The sequence below is a fragment of the Canis aureus genome, chromosome 20 (genome assembly GCF_053574225.1).
Source record: "Canis aureus isolate CA01 chromosome 20, VMU_Caureus_v.1.0, whole genome shotgun sequence".
Taxonomy (NCBI): domain Eukaryota; kingdom Metazoa; phylum Chordata; class Mammalia; order Carnivora; family Canidae; genus Canis; species Canis aureus.
The window spans coordinates 7,039,850-7,059,065 of record NC_135630.1 but is presented as its reverse complement, the minus strand read 5'-3'; the positions used below and the strand labels follow the sequence as shown (position 1 = coordinate 7,059,065).

At 37.0% G+C, this 19,216-nt stretch overlaps 1 long non-coding RNA gene across 1 annotated transcript in view; it reads right to left on the bottom strand.

Annotated features, from left to right (window-relative positions):
* Positions 1-374: 374 nt before the first annotated feature.
* Positions 375-19,216, bottom strand: part of LOC144291883 (uncharacterized) — a 33,459-nt gene continuing 14,617 nt past the window's right edge. Inside the window, exons 3-5 of the long non-coding RNA XR_013359440.1 lie at positions 1,184-1,282; positions 943-1,072; positions 375-817 (exon numbers count right to left, since the gene is read on the bottom strand). This is a non-coding gene — a long non-coding RNA (uncharacterized LOC144291883). The remainder of the gene's footprint in view (positions 818-942; positions 1,073-1,183; positions 1,283-19,216) is intronic.

The window sequence follows — 19,216 nt, the reverse complement described above, 5'->3', positions numbered from 1 at the left end:
TCTGTTGGTTTAGTGAGTGCAAGAGCTACTAAACTTTAAATAATTTTTAAATAAATTATTTTAAGTATTTTGGGAAGCTAAGTGCAGAAGACATTCTCTCTGGTATTAAAAAAAATATTGATGGAGAAGTCTATCCCTGTATCATAGTTTTAGTTGTGATGAAATTGATCACTCACAAAATAAGAATAAGCCAGATAATCATAAAAAAAAACTTTATTTTAAAGGGAATATAAGGGAAGGGAGAAGAAATGTGTGGGAAATATCAGAAAGGGAGACAGAACATAAAGACTCCTAACTCTGGGAAACGAACTAGGGGTGGTGAAGGGGAGGAGGGCGGGGGGTGGGGGTGACTGGGTGACGGGCACTGAGGGGGGCACTTGACGGGATGAGCACTGGGTGTTATTCTGTATGTTGGTAAATTGAACACCAATAAAAAATAAATTTATTAAAAAAACTTTATTTTTTTAACCCATTGAAGACCTAATGTCTGAAAGTAACATAATCAATTAAAATATGAGAAATGCCAAGTGCTCTTAGGAGATATGGAATCCATGGATATTTTAATCTTCAGCAGAGCAGAAGAAAAAACTGCCATAAAAACGGTAGGAAGAAAACTGGTAATACTTATATGGATTTCTAAATGTTGAGTGTAGGTGAGAGTGTAGTTTGGAGACCGTCCAGGGTCCACAAGTGACTCCGAACTACCCTGCTAAGCCCTTAACATAGGCCTTCACTGGGTACTCAGCAGAGGGATTGGTGGCAAGGCAGGAGACTGGAGAGACCCTTCTGCAGCGGAAGTGTCCCAGCATGTTGTAGTCTGAGGACAAAACAAGAGAACTGAGAAAAGCTCTCCCACACTCCAGGCCTTGTACTGGATATGAGACAGGAGCAGTCTACTTTGGAGGGTGGGGCAAGATAGCAAGACTCTTCTGAGGTACTCACATAGGAGCCTTCCCAGTTATGATGGCGAGAAGACGGACTTCACAGGAACTCCAAGCCTTCTACCAGGTGCCGAGGAATGGCAGTCAACCACTGGAGGAGGACTGAGGGCTGAGGGAAATCCCTCCCCTTGCTGTGTGGAGGCACAAGGGTGAAGGAGAAAACTAAGGGGAACCCCAGCATCCCAGGTCTGACACTAGAAGTCAGGCAGTGGCTCCTACCACAGATGAGGTTGGAAACAGACCTGCATGTAGATCAAATGGCTTCATACAAAGAGACCAAAGCAATTCAACACAGAAATTGAAATCTGTTCAGCGTAGTGCTTGAGGAACTGGATATTCACCTAGGAAAAAAGAACATCTCACATCATAAAGAAAAAATAACTTGTGATGGATTATACACTTACACCTAAAGCTAAAACATAAAACTTCTAGAAGATAACATAAGAGGACCTTCACAACTTTGATTTAAACAAAGCTTTCTTAGAGCAGATTCAGTAAGCAGTAACCATAAAAGTATCAATAAGTTCCACGTCAAAACTAAAATTTATGCTCATGAAAACTGATCATTAAGAAAATAAATAGGCAATTTGCAGATTGGAGAAAGTATTACTTGAACTGGGATCAAGAGTTGGACATTTAACCAACTGAGCAACACAGGTGCCCCTGGAGAAAGTATTCTTAATGCAAATATCCAAAGAAGCATTTTCCCCCTAGAATATTTAAGAACTTTTACAACTTTTTAATAAAAAAGGCAAAAAATCCAATGTGTGAAAGATTTGACAGTTATGGCACCAGAGAAAACATATAAATGGTCAATAAATACATGACAAGGTACTTGATACCATTAATCACCCGGGAAATGCGATTCAAAACCACAATGAGGATATACTACCTACCATCTAGAATGGTTACACTGAATAAGATTGACAATAGCAAATGTTAGAAAGGATGTGAAGCAACTAGAACTCTTGTTATTGCTCCATGTGTGTTAAATAGCGTGATAACTTTGGAAAACAGTTTGGTAGTTTCTTATGAAGCCCAGCATATACTTATCAACAATCGTACTCTTTTTTTTTTATCTTTGAAAATAATTTTTAATATGTCTCTGAACCTGCAGTGTGATAATTTTTTCATAATAGCTTAACCTGGAAACAATTAAGCTGTCCACCAACAAGAGAATAGTTCAACAAGACGTGGTATAGACGTGCAATTAAACACTACTACGTAAAAGAAAGTACAACTTGCTGAAACAAGCAACAATATGGGCAAATCTAGAGATTCATCATTATAAAATTCACCAAGACCATTATGCTAAAATGAAAGAAGAGAGACTCAACACAGTGTTTATGACAAGAATCTATGCACGAATCTGTGCACGAATGTATGCACAGATTAAGATTTTGATATTTCTAGCAGCAATGTCCACAATAGCCAAACTGTGGAAGAAGCCTCGGTGTCCGTCGAAAGATGATGGATAGAGAAGCTGTGGTCTCTGTATACAATGGAATATTCCTCAGCCATTAGAAACGACAAATACTCACCATTTGCTTTGACGTGGATGGAACTGGAGGGTATGATGCTGAGTGAAATAAGTCAATCGGAGAAGGACAAACATTATATGGTCTCATTCATTTGGGGAATATAAACAATAGCGAAAGGGAATAGAGGGGAAGGGAGGAAAAAAATTAGTGGGAAATATCAGAAAGGGAGACAGACCATGAGAGACTCCTAACTCTGGGAAACGAACTAGGGGTGAGGGAAGGGGAGATGAGCGGGAGGTGGGGGTGACTGGGTGACGGGCACTGAGGGGGGCACTTGACGGGATGAGCACTGGGTGTTATTCTATATGTTGGCAAATTGAACACCAGTAAAAAATAAATTTACAAAAAAAAAGATTTTGATATTTCTCTGTATGTAAGCTATATTCAACAGCAACAACACATTTTTTTTTAAAGTTTTCCAACTTATTTTTTATCAAATAGACATGACCTGCTACATTCCCTCCTCTATGGAGTTAACGTAGCCAGATCTGAGTTATCTTTTAAAGAATTTTAAAGAATGTCGTTTCCATCCCCAAAGACTTTGGGGATTTAAATAATTCACGTTAACAGAAATGAACCAACTTTAAATTGAACCAAGCCCCCTTGGGGAGTGAAGTTCATTCACTAGCAGGTGTAGGGCAGCTCTCCACTGGGGGAGTCTCTGGGCATTACAAGAAACCTGACTAACGCATTCACTATCTCATGAAGCATGATTTCACAGTGCTGCGAATGTGTTAAACTTTTTCAGCCAGAGGACTTAGTGCCTAGTTTGCTGTGATAAACAATGGAATATTCCAAAATATTCAGCTAACATATGTTTACTAAGAACTCACAGAGGATATAACCCTACCCAGGGCTGCTTTGCAAACACCAATAGAGTGCTGAGACTAATTTGTTAACAGACACAACCATGTCATTTATCTAAGTCAGCGTTGTCCTTGCGAGTCCTTGGATCTAGTTTCCCATTTAATATTGTATGCTTTTTGCTTAAACTTTGAGTGCTAATTTCAAAAATCACATTAAAAAAAAAGAAAATCTGGCAAACACCGACTTACATTAAAAAAAGACACAGCTTAAAAAAAACAGGTGAAAACATACTTATGGATTTTTAAGAACACGATTAACTATATTCTTTATCCAAATATAGTTCCAAACTATACTTATTATTTTTAAGATTTTTTTATTTTTTATTTATTCATGATAGACATAGAGAGAGAGAGAGAGGCAGAGACACAGGCAGAGGGAGAAGCAGGCTCCACGCAGGGAGCCCAATGCAGGACTCGATCCCGGGACCCCAGGATCGCACCTTGGGCCAAAGGCAGGCGCCAAACCTCTGAGCCACCCAGGGATCCCCATATACTTATTATTTTTAAAAATAATAAAAATGATAAATCCAAAGATGGTCATTTGCTACTATTGAGAATATTTAAGAGCTCTATTTGTAGATCATGATATTATTTCTAAGAACTACATCTTTAATCTAATTAAATAAGTAGTTCCAAGGTGATTGGCCCTGTGGTCGGAACTAGACAAATAATATAAGGAATATACCACTTCTACCTACAACTGCTTCAACCCTCGAGAGACTCGGAACCACCCTATGATGATATAATTTCACAAGTCTGCACCAGAATTATGTGGAAGCTATGTGGTCGGTGAAGGAGTAAATAACTTCGTCTGGGACAGCTTCGCAGAGGCTGCAACAGAGACGGAGTGAGTTTGGTGGGCAAACAGGGCAGGGAAAGGATCCCTCGCAGTAAGGACAGCATATGTGACGGCAAGAAGGCAAGGAGCCAAGAAAGGTAAGAAAGACTCCAGAATGTCTGGAGCCCAGAGGTACAGAAGGGTAGGTCAGGTGTCAGATGATGAAAATGGTCTTACAGGATGGCTTAGGAGTTTCAGTTTTATCCTATATGAGGACAAGAAACAAAGATTCTTAAGCAGGGGATTGCCGCGTCCATATTCAGACACATCTCTCTACTGCCAGTGTCCAAGATGGACTTACAGTTCTCCTCGGCTTGACCAAATTTAGGCGGGTTTCTTTCTGTCTACAGACCACTGACCTCCTTTTTCGTAGAGCATTTACTTTAGAAAACTCGTAATTGCATTTTCTTTCTCCATCTCCTTGAAATGCATGTAAATCTACTTAAAAGCCTCTTGCTTCAAAAATCACATTAAAAAACTTAATTAAATTATTTTAATGAATTAAAAAATTAATTAATTTTAAAAAATTCTAAAGTCTTAGAATCCAGAGACTGTCTCTTTCAAGGAGCGTGTTGCCATCCCTTTGAGATGTAATCATCAATGAATGTTGCTCGCCTAGCTCCCAGTCTCTGTGGGAAGTAAGAGCCTAACTTCCATTAGGCTACTAGTTCCAAGTTGCAAAACCACCTCCTATGATGATGATGATGATAGGAGAAATTTTACTTTTTTTGGGGGGGTGAGGCCAATTAGCAAAAACAGGTGGCAGGCAGGTGGCAGGGTGACATATACTTCCTCCCATCCCAGTTCTTCAAAAATCTGCAGCCTTTTATTTTAGCAGAATTGTTTTCACTCTCTCCTTACTGAAATAGTCTTGAATAAAGTCTTCCTTTCCTGCTACTTTTGTCTTGTGCAGTTTTTTTTACTTTGACATCAGTTTGGACAATGGTTTTATAAATAATAGATAAGGGGGAGGAGACACTGGGTGCAGGTCATTAATTATGAATCTGTGAAGATTATCCAGGCAGAGCCATTGAGACTCCACTAAGAAATTAGCAGAGGGAGAGACAGAAATCAGAAATATTTAGAGGGTAGATAGAGTCTATAGAACTTGGGGACCATGGACTTGTAAAGATGTGGTTGGAGAATGATTCTCAGAAAACATGAGTGGAGGATTGAACTTCTGACTGGGTGGGTGGTACTAAAACCCACTGGTGGAGAGAATAAAAAAACACACTTATGAAAATGGGGCTGGGTAACTACGTTTTTCTCCTACTAACGTTCTGGGCTGATATTTGGAGGCCTGCCCAATGTCTACACCAGAGTTCCCCTGCATCTAGTCAAAGTACAATCCATAGAAGAAAGAATGAGGTTGCAGGTAATGCTGGCCCACCTCATCCCGAGAAAAATGGAAGTTCTTTCTTTCAGAGTTGCCCAGAAGTTCTTGTAAACATGTTGCTGGTGGATGAGACACATTAGGGGATAAGCAACTTGCACCTCATCTCTGCATTGATCAAGACAATCCCATCACTTCCATCATTTGATTAGATTTAACGCTGGAACCAAAAGTCCATTGGTGAGATATTGGCAAATAATAGCATTGAACAGATTCGGATTTCTGCATATTTTCAACCAGAACATAAAACTCTGTCTCCAGGGCCATTCTCTACATTTCATCAACAGACGGTGTCACAGTTGATTGCTGCGCTCTTGTCCCAGCATATAAAATCTAAAGCAGCTATCCAAGGGTGCATTAAATATAAAATGCCTGAGTCATTCTGTCTTACACAGAAACATATGGGGATCTTTGCTTCCTAATAAAGAAAACAATGGGGGTGGAAGCAGTCACCCCGGGATTAATCTGAATCACAAAGCTTCCAGACTCAGCAAACAGCTTGAAATGTGCAACAGTTTTAGGCTGTTAACTTTCAAGTATAATGGAAATTTGGAGGGGCAGTATTTATTTCCCCCCAAATTTCCAATAAACTCAATTCCTTTTTGGCCCAAGAAGCCCATATGAGCTCCTCAGCTGAATATTAAGCTTCTTTAGACAATACCTTATTAATCACGTCCTGTGCACACTTTATTTCTCTGAAAACCAATCCCAGTCTACGCCTACATTTTAGCCATCCTCCCACCAAGGAAAATCCAGAATGAATATGCTTGATCTCATCTTCCCATTTGAAACTCTTGAGTCAACTTGAAGTGGGTGAGGCTCAATCAACTGGACTGGACTGTACTTGGAATAGGGACAGGAGTTTGAGAACAGAGAGCAAGTGCTTTGAAACTGGGGTGGTTCTTAAATTCCAGAGGTTCTGTCTCTGTCTTAGAGACGTTGGACTGGTGGCATCGGATTCACAGAATTGGATTGTAGCAGCTGCATGATGAGCTATGCTGTTCCCACTTGGAAAAAATGTAGAGAAGAGAAAGAATGCTTTTGCCCTTCCCGATGTAAACCCACAGGAGCTTATCCTCTATGAACGTTGAGCCAGCTCAGTGCTGATCCTCTAGGTCCGAGCACGGAGCTGCTTTGTACGTGTTGATCTTCTTCCTTCCTTGCTTCCTTCCTATTGTCTACCCTTTCCTCTAGCCTTCCTTCCCGAGGGTGAGAGACTAGTAAGGTGTCTACTGATGCTTGAGGCTGGTGCCAGGTTACTGAGGCCCTTAAATACTTGCAACTGGGGCGTCTGGGTGGCTCAGTCAGTCAAGCTCCTGCCTTCAGCTCAGATCATGATCCCAAGACCCTGGGATCAAGCCCCATGTCGGGCTCTGCTCAGTGGGAAGCCCGCTTCTCCCTCTCCCTCTGCCACTCCCCTTGCTTGTGCTTGCTCTTTCTCTGCCAAATAATAAAAACTCTTTTAAAAAATAAAATAGTTGCAACCTAATTGTCTAAGAAACTCATTTCTTTTTTTTTTTTAATTTTTATTTATTTATGATTCACAGAGAGAGAGAGAGAGAGGCAGAGACATAGGCAGAGGGAGAAGCAGGCTCCATGCACCGGGAGCCTGACGTGGGATTTGATACCGGGTCTCCAGGATCGCGCCCTGGGCCAAAGGCAGGCGCTAAACCGCTGCGCCACCCAGGGATCCCAGAAACTCATTTCTTACTAAAATCAAGATAAAACTTTAAGGCTTCTTGTAGAAATTGTCGACCTTTGAAGGACTAGACATAAATTGCATTGAGGGTGTTGTTTACTACGTTCTAGTTCTAATGTACTTGGGGGCAGTTTATTTTCATGTCAGTAGTCATATAGCCAGTGCCCTCCAGTGAAATAGAAAATTCTTATTCCTGTATTGGCTGTTCAGTATCATAACTCAAAATAATAGAACTGCAAACAATTGAATCTCAGGAACATAGTTACATAGAAAGAATGTGCAATTCTAAGTTGGCGTATGGAAATGTTGGCTAAAATTGAAATAGTCACAACATACTATTTAATTGTCACTTGGGACCTGACTTAGAGCAGTTTTACTTTCCCCAAAGGCATATCCCTCTCCTTCTACACAGTTATCAACCACCTGCATTTTCTAGGGCATCCATGCCAGTTCTTGATGACTGTACCAACTGGTTAGCTCCATTAACGGGAATTCAAGGGATATTAGCACCAGAGATTCCAACTAAAAGCGATGGAAGGAAAGAACAAAAACCCTATGGATAATGGGCTTTTATGGGATGGATCTGATGCATCTTGCTGACCTAAAAATAGTTCCTTTTATGCATCTGAGGTTTACTATCCAGTCACCTAAAGCCTGTTTCTGTCTCCACTTCAACTTAGGTAAATGCCAAAGCACCTTCTTGAAGTAGGATATATAAACCACCAGTCTCTTGTGAATGACTTTAAAGGAGTGAAATGAATATTTTATAGCTTTCTTGGGCCTGTTAACCATCAGGGGAGCAAATTAATTGAATAGTTAGTGGATGTCAGCAAAGTACCAAGTCCATCTGCTTGACAGTCATACATGTTTGCTCTGGAGTGAAGAGTAAAATGACTTCTACCTAAATTAATGTTTTAAGAAGATACTTTAATAGTTTGCAGTGTAAAGTAATCACAGACCAATCTATGATAATGACGTGTGCATCTCTGTTAGCATAAGAAGCTTAACAATTGCCAAAACGTATTCCTCAGAGACTTTCATTTCTTAAAGGCATAGAAAATTCCAATAAATTATGAATCCCAATAAGAGAATTAATATTCGTAATTATTCAGTCTCGTGTGTGTAAGTCACATTTTTCTGGGAAGGAGATTGAAATAAAGAGGGACAATACACTAACCGGTATTTCCAAAACAGTACTTGTGTGTTTGAACCCCTGCAAAGCAATGGAAGTTTTATTTGCATGAAAAATAAACTATGATAAAAAATATTTTTAACTTCCAAATATAGATAGCCCAATCATTGCTGAAAGTTCCAAAGGACTTTTATGATACTCTATCACTATCAATGCAGATTTCACACTATTACTATAAGAAGGGAAAGCAATATTTTCTGTTTAAAAACGTAGCTTTTATTTAAGTGATTATTTTAAAGCCATGCGCTAATATTTGTGGGATTTTATAATTCTTAAGTCTTTAAGAAAATATTCTAGGTCAAAAAGGAGAGTATGAATGTTTCCAGGAGCTAGCAACGTTCTCAGGGAAAGAGCTGAATGTGTAAAGGTGAGCATGGAATGCAAACTATTGCAATATGTTGGCAAATCAAACTCCAATAAAAAAGTATATATATTAAAAAAGCAATGCAAACTCTTGCAGACATTTTAAGTACAAGATAGAAAAGAGACTTTAGAAACAAACAATATTGTGGCTAGTCCGTAGGAAGGATAAAATAAGAAATTGTGCCGATCTAGTTATAAAAGTAATCATGGTTTTTTATACTGTAGAAATGTAGACAGATTATTACATGATAAGGACCTTTTCTGCTTCTTGTGTGGATTAAAAACAAAACAAGGGAAGATACGAATGAGAAAAGCATAGAGTATAAAAAATGTTCCTTTTCTATACTATTTAAAAGGAAAAAAACAGGCAAAATAGAAAGTCCCCAATTTTTCCTTTGTCTCCTTCTCTCCTCTCTCCCTCCTTCCTTCCTTCTTCCTTCTCTTCCTTTCTCTCTCCCTTTCTTGCTTGCTTCCTTGCTTCCTTGCTCCCTCCAGATGCCCCCCTCATACTACTTAACCACCATACTGAAAGGTCTTTTGCAAAAATGGGTCTCGGAAAGTCCTGTTAGATCAGACATTGGAATGGGAGTGCCCTAATTATCCAGAGCAAGAGCCACAGACCCCGGAAACTCTCCAACTGTGAGTTTCACAGCATTTTATGAGGAAACTGACCCCAGCCAAACCCAAGACAAGGACGTGTCCTCCTCTTCTCCTCACCTTCTGAAGCTCCAACCTGCTTTGACTCAGTAGTTACCTATCTTCAGGGCTCTCTGATGCTTAACAGCTGAATAAAACCTTCAGCCTTGGTTCCAGTCACTTTTTTTTTTTTTCCTGCAAGACTCCATTTGTGTCTCTAATAAATAGTAGTCAACGAAAAATTATAAAATTGCTGCCTGAAAGGAATTTGATACCAGAACTGCTCTGAATAATCAAAAAAGAATGTAAGATACAAACGTCTTTAAAATGTTTCGAACAGGGGCACCTGGTGGCACAGTCTCCTTAAGCGTTCAACTCTCGGTTTTGGCTCCGGTTGTGATCTCCGGATGGAGAGACTGAGCCCCACATGGGGCTCTAAGCTCAGCATGGAGTCTGCGTGGGATTCTCTCTCCCTTTTCCTCTGCCCCTCCCTCCGTGATTTCTGTCTCTCTAAAACAAATAAATAAATCTTTAAAAAGTTGTTTTGAATATAAATTAAAAGATTTAAGGAGTGTGGCTTTTCTTAAGCCTGAGGACATAAATTGAATAAATAAGCTCCCTAGTTGCATATAAACACACCCTAACTGTCATGTTTGACCCAATGTAAACAGTATTAAATGAAGAGTTTGTTTGTATAAAAGAACATGAGTGAGTGGAAAGACACAGTATGCTCTTACTCGGTTAATCGTACCTACAAGCACCAACTCAACTACGACAGCACCTTTCAACACCTGCCAGGTAACTCTATTTAGAAGCAACAAACCTAGTAAGAGATAGGGACTGTTATCAAACTACCCGAATATTTTTCTTCACTGTTGCTTGCTTAGAACATCCTCTAGACCTCTTCATTATAAAAACACTTAAGGTCTTTTAAAAATACAGGTGATTATTTAGAGTCATAGCACCATACTATTGGCACATTTATACCTTTCTGGTCCTTATTCCAAGGTTCTATGGAAGCTCTCAAGAGTCTGTGAAGAGCTTGGACACCTCTAGCGTAAATCTTCTGCTACGAATAAATTCCCTACTCCTCGTAAAAAAATGTGTATGTATAGTTTAGGCACTTAGATCTACTTCTAATCAGTTTAATTGGCATTATCTAGAGAAATCAAAGGAAAATTACATTATATACCGAGACATATAGACTTAGGGATTCCTTTGGAAAGTAGCTATGATAACAAAGTTTGTCTGTGAAATCTGTTGTAAGTCACCATTGATTAAGCAATTCCAAAAGGCTACTTATAATTAAGGATTCCAATTTGGCTGTGCTCAAGGAGGCCCTGGAGAGTAAATAGGAAATGAAAGAACATCCAAATGAAATATACTTTATTAAGATATGGATTTCTTTCCCATTTGTAGGCTTACACTTCATTTATTTTAGAAAATTAAAGTTTTAACCTAATTTAGCTAAGATAGTGAACTACAAAGGACTAATAGAGATACATCCATGATCCACTACAAATTTTGGAAAAGCATTGGAGGCATTGATTCCATATCAAACCACACCAGGGCATCAGGAATGAAGATTTTTTTTTTTATTGTGGTATTTTTGGTCTTGTCTGATTTATAGCAACATCCAAAGCTGTAAGAGGAAAGGGACATACATTGAGGGCCTATTCTGTTTCAGGCACTGCTACAAGGGATCTTTTTCTATAATCCTTAAGTAGCATTAAGAAATAGGCATTATATTCTTGAAAACATGATGCTCAGAAAGGCAAAATAACTCATCCCAGGTTAAAAAAAAAAAAAAAAGAAAAGGTTATAAAAATCAACATTAGAGGCCAAGTCTTTTATAAGTTAGGCATTTGTTTGACAATGGAAAAATCAGATATTGTGGCATGTGGATTTAAGATTCCCTGAGATTTTTAAGATCTTTGATTTAGCTGCCATTTGTGTGTGTGTGTGTGTGTGTAAAATTACTATGTGTGTAATTATAGTTAAACCATATAATTATATGTATGAAGATTATAATTCCTCCAAATGATAAAAAAATTATTTATGTCAAATCTGCAACAGCTAGTCCTGATTGTTGGGTGGTTCTCCTAACAATGACTCAGTCAAGCTTTTTACATCTCACTCTACCATCTTCAGCACTTGGCTTCTGTTGGTTCCTTCAGGATGGCAGAGGGAGAAAGAACGTGAGATGTTTCCTTTGGTAAAAAAGTTGGGCCAGTTTTTAGTAACCATTTTTAAGTGTGAAATTCACTGGTATTCATTATATTCACAATGTTTTGCAATCATCACTGCTATTTCCAAAAGATTTTTACACTTTTAAAGAGCTGTAAAAAAAAAAAAAAAAGCGCAACAACTCCACAACCAAAAAAAAAAAAAATATGCAACAGACTATATGTTGGTCTCAAAGCCTGAAATATTTACCACCTGGTACTTTACATAAAACGTTTGCTGTTACTTGTTCTAGACGTTTGCTGTTACTTGTTCTAGACACAAGAAGCTGTCAAAGCAAATGCTCTTATGGCAGAAAGACTCCAAATGTCGGGATAAAATCTCTGTTCTATTTACCCTGTTTCTTCCTTCCTTTCTTTCTTTCTTTCTTTCTTTCTTTCTTTCTTTCTTTCTTTCTTTCTTTCTCTTTCTTTTTCTTCTTTATTTTTCTTTCTTCTTTCTTTCTTTAGCACTGTTACGGTCACAGCAAAATTGAAAGGAAAATATAGAGATTTCCCATATGCCTTCTCCCCCTCCCCAACATGTGCGACTTCCTCTGTTAGCAACATGTCCCACCTGAGCAGTACGTTTGTTACAATTGATGAACCTACACCAACTCTTCATAAATCCCCCATATCTGTAGTTTACCATCACGTGGGTTTGGACAAATATATAATGGTATGAATCCACCACGGCAGTGATACACAGTATTAGCATACATGGCAAAATACAGAGCATTGTCACTGCCCTTACAATCGTCTGTACTACCCTCACCAGGCCCTGCCAAGTAATTATCCTTTTCTAGAGTGTTATATAGCTAAAATCATACAGTCTGTAGTCTTTTCAGATCGGCTTCTTTCACTTAACGATATGCATTTAAGTTTCCTCCATGTCTTTTCATGGCTTTTCAAGCTCATCTCTTTTCTCACTGAGGAATGTTCCACCGTCTGGATGTACTGCAGTTTATTTACCACGTCACCTACTGAAGGACAGCTTGGTTGCTTCCAAAGTTTGGCAATAATGAATAAAACTGCTATAAACATGGACATACGTTTTCACCTCCTTGAGTAACTACTGAGGAGCACAATTGCCAGGTCACACGGTAAGGGCATGATATGTATTGTATTGCAAGAAACTGGCAAACTATCTTCCAGAGTGGCTGAACCATTTTGCATTTCCACCACCAATGAATAAGAGTTCTTATTGTTCCACATCCTGGCCAACATTTGGTGTTGTCTGTGTTTCAAATTTTGGTCATCCTAATAGACGTGTAGTGACAATCTTGTTTTAATTTGCATTTCCCTGATGACATTGGATGTGGAACATCTTTCATATGCTATTTGCCGTTTGTATCTTTGTTGACAAGGTGTCTGTCAAGGTTTTTGGCTAATTTTTTAACCAGGTTGTTTGATTTCAATTGTTGAGGATTTATTTTAATTCCAATATAATTAACCTAACAGTGTTTTTCAGTTTCAGGTATACAATATATTGATTAAATGCTTCTATATATTACTCAGTGCTCATCGTGGTAAGTGCATTCTTTAATCCCCATCACCTATGTCTCCCATCACTCCATCCGCCTCCCCTCTGGCGACCATCAGTTTGTTCTCTATAGTTAGGGGTCTGTGTCTTTGCTGCTCTCTTTTCCCGCTTGTTCATTTGTTTTATTTTTTTAAATTCCACATGTGAGTGAAATCATATATTTCTCTTCCTTTGACTAACTTATTTTGCTTAGCATTATATTCTCTGGCTCCATCCATGTCATTGCAAATGCCAAAATTTCATTCTTTTTGTGGCTGAATAATATTCCATTATGTATATCATTTTTATTAAAATATGTATTATATTTAATAAATATATTTAAATTTTATAATATAAATTTTTATATAAAATATATTTAAGGGATGCCTGGGTGGCTCAGTGGTTGAGCGTCTGCCTTCAGCTCAGGGCGTGATCCCGGGGTCCTGGGATTGAGTCCCGCATGGGGCTCCCCGCGAGGAGCCTGCATCTCCCTCTGCCTGTGTCTCTGCCTCTCTCTCTGTGTTTCTCTCATGAATAAATAAATAAATCTTTTAAAAATATATATTTGGGATCCCTGGGTGGCGCAGTGGTTTGGCGCCTGCCTTTGGCCCAGGGCACGATCCTGGAGACTCAGGATCGAATCCCACGTCGGGCTCCCTGCGTGGAGCCTGCTTATCCCTCTGCCTGTGTCTCTGTCTCTCTCTCTCTCTCTCTGTGTGACTATCATAAATAAATAAAAATTAAAAAAAAATAAAAATAAAAATATATATTTAATATAATATTTATAAAAACATAAATATTATATGTTATATTTATAAAAATGTATTTTTTTCCTTATCCATTCATCCTTTTATGGACACTTGGGTTTCTTCTATAATTTGGCTATAGTAGATAATGTTGCTGTAAACATCAGGGCACATGTATCCCTTTGAATTGTCAATTGTGGAGTTTTAAGAGTCAAGTATTTTGGATTATAACCTGTATAAGACGTATCTTTTGCAAATATTTTCCCCCAGTCTGTGACTTGTCTTCTCATTCTTTTGACATTGTCTTTGTAGAGAAGAAGCTTTAAATTTTAACAAAGACCACTTATCAATTATTTCTTTCATGGATTGTGTCTTTGGTGTTGTACCTAATAAGTCATCACCATACCTAAGATCATCTAAGTTTTCTTTTATGTTTTCTTCTAGGAATTTTATAATTTTGCATTGTATACTTTTTATATTTAGGTTGATGATCCATTTTGAGTTAATTTTTGTGACAGACACTTTCATCTTTTGTGTGGGCTCTGTGTCTAGATTCATTCTTTGTCAATGATCTTCTTTAATATTGTGTTGGCTACTCTGGGCCTTTCGACTTTTCAAAAAAACTTCAGAATTGCTGTGTCAATATTCACAAAATAACTTACTTGTATTTTGATTGGAATTTCATTGAATTTATAGATCAAGTTGGGAAGAACTGTCATTTGACAATACTGAGTGTCCCTATCCAGGGACATAGAGTATATCCATTTTTTTAGTTCTTTTACTTCATTCATCAGAGTTTTATAGTTTTTCCCATAAATATTGTCTACATATGGTGTTAGATTTATGCTTCAGTATTTCATTCTTGGGGTGTTAATGTAAATTGCATTTTTTTAATGTCAAATTATGCTTGTTTATTGCTGGTGTATAGGAAAGCAATTGACTTTTGTGTATTTTATATTTTGTTTATATATATATTTTATACAATGGCCTTGTATCCTACAACCTCAATATACATATTTATTAGACCCAGAAATTTTTGTCATTTCTTTCAGACTTTCTCTATAAATAATCATGTCACCTACAAATAAAGACAGTTTTATTTCTTCCTTCCCCAACTACGTCCCTTTATTTCCTTTTCTTCTCTTATTGCATTAGCTAGAATTTCTAGTATGGTGTTGTAAAGGAATGGTGAAAGGGAACATCCTTGCTTTGTACCTGATCTTAATTGAAAAGTTTTAGGTTTCTCACAATTTAGTATGTTAGCTTTTTCTATATCACACAAGTTTTCTTTATCACATGAATTTTTTTAGCCATTAGGATTAAAAGAGGTTCACACAACCTCCTCTCATATTCCACGGGCTAGAAAATAGTTTATGGGAATATCAGACTGGGATCTGGAAAAAAGTCATCCTTCGATGTTCCTAGGAATATGAGAAAATAGATTTATTAAATAACATGCATTTATTGAATAACATGTACTTAAATAATTCAAAGAAACATTTTCCATTTGAGTTGCACAGGTTACTGCCAAAATGGTGCCAAATATACATAAAATGTTAACGAAGGACAAAAAAAGGTTGAGAGGAAAAAGAATGCTATGTTAGCTTCAGAAGAAAACAAAAAACAAAAGCAAAGAGCTTTAGTGTCAGCTCTGACATGTACAGTCTATAGCATCTCTCTCAAACAGAACTGTCAATGGGAATTGTAACAACTCTCCCTCATAAATTGCAAAGTAAATATAGATGAAGAGATTTAGTAAAATGTAAGCTTTTTCTTAACCTGCTTATTATCCATATTGCTGATAGGAAATCATTTCCTAAAGGAAAAGTATTATGTTACTCCATGCTTAAAACCTTTCACTGGTTCTTTACTACTTATAGACTATAGTATTGTAGCTTATAGATAGTCTTCAATTCTATAGGATTAATTCTAAATTCTTTAGTATTTAACATAAGACCTTATAATATGGTTCAAGTAATGTGTTTAGGAAAATTTTCTTCTGTTTTTCTCTGATCAACTTATTTCCTCTTTTTTGTGTGTGGTTTTTTCTTCTTCTAGAATACTTACTAAAATTGGATCTTGGCATAACAGCATACGTCTTCTGTCCCTAATGTTCGTTTCTCAGATGTCAGGTAGTGAAAATTTCCTTCTAATTCTCTAGGATATTTTTGACCTTGTCTTCTAATCTAGTATCTTCCAACTGTTCTATTTTAGCAATGTTATTTTTAATTTTTGTGTATGTTGTAATATTTTCTCAAATTTCTTTCAGGATAATAATTAGAAGATTTAAGTTGTCTTTCCTGCATTATGTGTGGATCCTCTCTTTATCTTTTCTTTCATGACACTGTTTTCCTTATATATCTACTTATTCTTGGTTGTCCTTTCATATTTAAGAATTGTGGGCTACACTTATTCTCTTGATAGATACTTGGGGCTTTTTTCATTGTCATATGGGTATTTTGGTTTCCCCATTTTTTCATCCCTTTAAATGGGAAGAATTTCTTGGGACATTTGTGTACCTTCCTTATTTGATGGTTCACTTCATTTTGGAGTACTTAGACAACAATCTAACTGGTAAGCTTCAATTAGAATAGCTTAATACTGAAGGGGATTATATTAATACCAGACATCTTAGTTCCCCACCTCCAATCCATTTATTTAATTTCTTTATTTAATTTTCTTTTAACACTCCTAGGATTAGTACAATATCAGCACAAATATTTCATAGCTAGATTTTCAATCAATTCCTATTTTAAAATATACATAAGTTTACAAAGTCTCATGATAGTAGACATCTTAAAAACATTTTTAATATCTTTCTAAGATATTTAGAACAGCCAAAATTGTTAAGGAACGGAGGATTTGAATAATATAACCGATGAGCTATATCAATAATTTTTTTCTTCTTCCTGGAATGTTCTTCCCCAAGATCTCCACAAGGTCAATCAATAACTGCATACAAGTCTCTTCTCAATGTCTGAGTTGAAGAAAACTTGCCCTGGCTACCTTATTGAGTCTCGCACCTCTGCTACTCTCCATTCCCTTACATTGCTTTATTTTTTTTTTCATAGACATTATCACTAAAAATACCTTTATTTATTTATGGGCTGATTCCTCCAGCAAAGTGTCAATTATATTGAGGGCAAAGATTGGTCAGTTTTGTTGACTCTTCTGTCCTCGTAGCCTATGACAGAGATATGACAGTACATAGTACTGTATGACAGTACATTATCCTACTATGAATATCTGTAGGATAAACTGATACAAAGAAACTAAACTTCCCCTTAACCCCAGAAAAAGGGAAACCTTTTCAGCATAGTCAGTTTAAATACAAGTAACAATTACAAAAGTTGTTTAGGTATTAGGTAGAGTGATATTTATAACTTGTAAAAACCATGCCGTATGGTTCATAATTAATAACACAAAATAATATAAATAAGGAATTAATAAGTTGAAGGTGGGCCCCAAAATGTAAACAATGTCTTAAAAAACAAAACCCTTTTAATTCACTGCTGGGTTAAAAAGTTATTAAAATACTATTTTAAATTAACTACATATCAAAACCAATGGAAACTTCTTTCCATTGTAAGAAAGAAAACTTTCTCTGAGTAAGAATCATGCTCCTAAATACATTCACCAAGTTGAAAAACCTGACAATAAATACATTGAATCTCAAAAAAACTAAAAAAAAAGAGCAGAAAAATGACCACCTTCTTCCAAATAGAACAAATCATAAGATTAATAAGGTAAAGATTTCCTTACTTTCAGCTAAGGAAATAGAAAACTAAGTTATTGTGACAAACTTTATGCTGCTTACAAGCACAAGTACTGAATAAACTATTTAAGAATCTTCTTGAAAAGCATAAAAAAATTGACAAAACCGAGTAAGAAAATAACTGAACAAAGTGGGAGGAAACAAGGCAGGGATTCCAGAAAGATAGAGACCCCAGAAGTCATTTTGCCTTAAGAACGTTGGCCATTCCAAACAATTTAATCATTTTGTTTAGCTCTGTGAGTATAAAGGAGGCTAAATGGTGGTCAAAGTCTAGGGTCTGCTCAAGATGGGAAGTGTACAGATGCCTGGGTGGCCCAGTGGTTGAGCGCCTGCCTTTGGCTCAGGGATCTTGGGGCCCTGGGGTCCTGGGGTCCTGAGATTGAGTCCCATATTGGGCTCCTGTGGGGAGCCTGCTTCTCCCTCTGCCTGCGTCTCTGCCTCTCTCTGTGTTTCTTATGAATGAATAAATAAATCTTAAAGAAAAAAAAAAAGACAGGGAGCGTAGTGTATGTTCTAGTAGAGATGTTCCCCACAATAGATTGTTACAGAGAAAAAATATACAAAACAGACCTCAAAAGTAAGTCAATAATCCTACTCTGTGGGGAAGGGAACACTCAAACCTTAAAGTTGGTTTATGATTGCTCTGGACTAGTAGGACCTCCAGTGCACCTTGTGGAAATCGTCTTCAGATAAGGCCTCCTTTTCCTAGTCTTCAAACAATTTCCCCATATAATTTTTGAAGTACACTGAGCAGAACAAAGTCAGAGATATCGCAGCACTACAGAGCAGAAGACAGCATGACCAAGAGCCAACAGACAAATAGAATGGAAAATATTTGTAGCATACAGAAAAGACAAGAAGTTAAGGCTTAGAATATAAACTTACAAACTAATAAGGAAAAGATATTTTCTAAACAAGAGGAAGAAAAATACTGTAAATAAGTCACTCATAGAATGATACCAAAGTCTAAATATAAGCATGTAAAAAGTATTCAATATTAATTGTAATTATGAAAATGCAAAATAAAACACAATTTTTTTTTCTTCATGATCCTGGGAAAAGTCTTCATTAAAGGTAGATGGATAAAAGCGTTGGGAAAATTAGCATTTTCAGACACTACTTGTGGTGATGAGTATCGTATTAAAATTGTATTTGCCATTACTTCTCAAAATATAAAGTGTATGTATGTACATATCATCTGACAACAGTTTCATTTTAAACAATGTATTCTGTATATACTTATATCAAAAATGCCAAGGTAATTATATAAATGCACTTTGTATTATTTTACATAAAAGAGGAAACTAGAAAACCCAGGATGTCCATCAATAAGAGAATAGTGAAATATTTCATCAGAAATCTGTTCAATTATGTTGAACAGCCATAAGAATGAAGCAGATCTGAAGGTCTTGATATGCAAGGAAATCAAAGCTCCTCTAATACGAAAAAAAAAGTGATGAGCAAACCAGAAATCGATGATCG